Consider the following 3,998-nt stretch of genomic DNA (forward strand, 5'->3'; position numbering starts at 1 on the left):
GAATCCTCTGTAGAAGTGTATCATCTCCGTCATGGAGTCTTCTCTTTCAAATGTTCTTCTTAAAGAAAGTTGAGATCAGCAGACTGTTAAAGCAAGGATAAGGTCGGAATACAATGACCTTATCTAAATAAATGCTACAAAACTTAAACAAATTAATTTACATAAATTTACAGTACTAAAAGTTAAAAAACTAAACACTTGAAATACATTTGAAGTACCACATATTTGGACTAATACGGTTGTGTGTCCAAAAATGGGTCGTTGATGTCGAGGCCTTCGTATGGGTCATAGTCAAGATCATCGACATCATTAACGGAGCCTGGGGAAGCGTCCTCTGGTAAATCGTCGTTATCGTCTGAAAGGTTTACAACGACGTTATTGACAACAGAATTGAACTCCTGTTGAGTGCTTGCTCCGGCAAGGGTTGACATGACTGCGTTTTTGGTGAGGAGGAAGGCTTCGTCCTCTTGCCTAGTCATATCTTGGAGATGGATATTGGCTTTAAACCAATCCTTGATCTTGTTGACTTCAAGATGGGAGTAATTGAACTTTTCCCACCATTTGATCCTGAGGGATTTACTCAGGGCTTTGAAGTTTCCTGAAGGTCCTAGCTGGAAATTCCAGCAAAAGATCCAGGGAATTTGGAAATACAAAGCAAACCTAAACGTCTTTGAAAGAGGCGACGAATAGATACTTTGTTGAAAAAGGTGGTACGAACGTTGAATTTCTACCGGAAATATTTCTTCGGAGAGTCCAAAATACATCCACCAATTTTGAAACCAGTTTGGGAAGTGCATTTTGTAAGCTTGCTTGCAAAATGTCACAAACCAAGAATGGTTGTAAGCATGGAGCCAAAATACAATATACCATGCCTTTGTATAGTCACGGTAATTGTATGAGGGTGGTTTGAAAGGGTGAGAGAATTTTCTTCCCACAAACATCCCCTGTTTCCAGTAAGATGGAGTGAGAACACGAAAAATTCTCAACTTTGAATAAATGATCTTGGAGGGATCATTTTTATCTGGGACATGAGTAATTTAACCTGATTTGGAGTCAACTAAAATGTACTCGTAGAAAGTCCTGGTTTTTGAAAGATCCTCGGGCAAGAAATTGAACCCATGAGGAAATATTTGACTACAAACTTCTTGGACAGAAGGTCCATCGAATTCTGGTTCTATAGTTAAATCAACCATTGTGGTTTTGGTGAAATAACCATTAATTGGAGGTCTTGGCTGGAAAATCTTGGGCCTGACGATTTGAGAATACGAGGAAGGATTCCTCGGTATTGCAGACCTTGAGGAAGAAGCGTCCGGGGAAGCGGCACGCATATTTGATGTTGTTGGTCCAGAGGGACGCAACAATTCGGTTGAAGGAATAGGGGGAAGACTCGAAGAGTCTGATTGAATGGTCAAAGTTCTTTGAGCAGAACCTTGTCGTCGCCTGGAAACTTGCTCGAACTGCAAGTCCATGGCGTAGTTTTCTGCACTCATAGGTGACGGTGCAGATGATTGACTTGGGAATTCCTTTCTGGAAGGAGTAGTTCCTGAGGAGGAAGCTACTGATTGAGGTGGTTTCAATGAGCTATTATTTTGATTGTTTGGCGGCGGTTGCCGCTGGTTCGGTGGCCGTTGCCGGCCAGGAGGTGGTTCCATTATGCTGAGAATTCAACGCTGAAGGGGTTTTCAAGAGATGTTCTCTTGAGAGGTAATCAGCAAGTGAATTCTCACTCCCTTTTATAGGCTCAATTTTGAAATCAAAGCAAGATAAAATTGCTTGCCATCTTGCAAAGATTTGCTTGGAGATAAGATTCTTGACATCTTTTTCAAAGATGAATTTGCTTGCCTTTGAGTCAGTACGAACAAGGAATTCCTTGTTGATAAGATCGCCTTGAAATTTTTGAACGGAGAGTACTATTGCCAGAACTTCCTTCTTGACGGTGGAATAGTTTCTTTGTGCACTATTCCATATTCCTTCTTGACGGTGGAATTGGGTACCTAATCCATTTGAGAACTTTGTTGAGAGGCTTGTAATTGATGACAAGCCTTGGGACGCCTTGTTCCTTTTCGGCCTGATTGTTGACGTAAAAAGCCAAACATGACCATGGGCTTTTTGATGGGCTTATTAGTCCTTTGTTGACGAGAACCGTGATTTCGTCCTTACAGATTTTGACCAGATCTTTATTCATTTGAATAGGCCGGGCCTTTGTAGGAATTTGGGCCTCTTTGAATCCGTCCTCATATGGCAATGTTACCATATGCTTCTTTCAATCCCAAAAGGCATTTGGGAGACTCGAGCAAACTTCCTTTTCGAGTTGCTTCTGGAAGTTTTGAATCTTCGATTGAATTAGTGGCTTCTGGATTTCAATAGCCACTTTACTAGCTTTGATGTCGTCTTGAAGGAATTCGATATGTTTTTCTTTCCTTGCAATTCTGTTGATGAATTGACGAACTTCTTCTTCAATATTCGAGATATACTTAGGAGTTACTGGATTGGTGAACTCAAAAGTAATTTCTTTGTCAAATTTCTTTGAAATTATACCCTTATTAGTAACATGAAAAGGATATAATTGGGTTAGGAATGGGGTTCCTAAGATGATTCCTTCATTAAGGTTTTTAACCAAAATGAACGTGTTGACTAAACACACATCTCCTTTGCAGATGTGTACTCTTGATAGCTTGAACTGGATGTTGAGAGGATTTCCACCGACTCCAGATAAGGATTCCTTAGTTTTTTCGAAATACTTAGAGGGGACAAGTCCTTCTTGTATAACGTTTTGATCCTCTCCTGAATCGATAAGTGCAAGAGTTTCAAGCTGGAAGTCTTTGACTTTAACGACTATTTTTGACATCCATTTTTGATTATGGACTTTGCTGATACTATTGATTTTCCCCGAATCTTCTATCAATAGTGCTTTTCCCGCGATTTTTCTTTCAAAATCGTTTAAAGTTTCTGAATTTTCTTTCAAAACTTGGGATTCTTGAAAGGCTTGAAATGCATTTTCAAGGTAGATGAGTCGTTGTTTGTTTTCAGCAACTTCTCTCTTGAGAATTTTTACCTCATGATGAAGATCTTCAACTTGAATGGGTATTTTTGCTTGGCCCTTTACCCGATTCAGTATGTCTTGGTACGAATACATAATCGGATTTTGAATCGTCTTTTGAGGCACTTGTTCTTCTAAACTTTGCTTTAATTTGATGAGGCAAGTTCTTTTTGCTTCTTCATCAGGGATCTGCTCGATGAGGTCAAAAAGAGTTTCTTGATCTTTGGTGATGACATTAATGTGGCTAGAACACTTACCAGCACATCGTCCTGTGCAGGGTATTGCTCCTTCGTCATCGCTTGAGTCACTTTGAGAGTAGAATTCCTCTTCAGAAGAGGACCCTTCTTCTTGAAGAATATTGATATAGTCTTCCTCCGATGAAGACTCCGTTTGAGAGGAGGTATCATCATCCGTTCTTATGGCGTAAAGAAGGGATTGCTTTGTCTCTTCATCTATCGTTAGGGCATTGATTTTATCCTTTAGGGGACAACGGTTTGCATAGTGACCTTTCTGATTGCATTTGAAGCATATCGTATTGGTCTTCGAAGAGTATTTCTTCTTGCCTTTGCCCTTGTAGTAATGATGCCTTCTTCTTTGAGGAGACTCTTGATCTTTAACCTTGCCTTTTCTAAAGAATTTTTTGGAAGAGTACCTTTTCTTTTTCTTCTTCTTCTCTTCCTTTGGTCCTTGAGATAGACCATATTGTTTGCAGAAGGTGCCTAGTTCTTTCCAATAGTCAGAATCTTTGATCACCTTCGTCGTGTGTTTATTCTCTGTGCAGAGATTAACACATATCATTTGAACTGTAGATGAAATATCTCCATAGACGGAGATGATACACTTCTACAGAGGATTCACCAACCTCAGGCAACGCAGGCGGCGTAAAGGAATAACTCTGGATGGGATTATTTCCAGGATAATTTTTGAGAAATTAATTTTAATTTTTGTAGCAGGGCCT

The sequence above is a fragment of the Cucumis melo genome, chromosome 7 (genome assembly GCF_025177605.1).
Source record: "Cucumis melo cultivar AY chromosome 7, USDA_Cmelo_AY_1.0, whole genome shotgun sequence".
Taxonomy (NCBI): Eukaryota; Viridiplantae; Streptophyta; class Magnoliopsida; order Cucurbitales; family Cucurbitaceae; genus Cucumis; species Cucumis melo.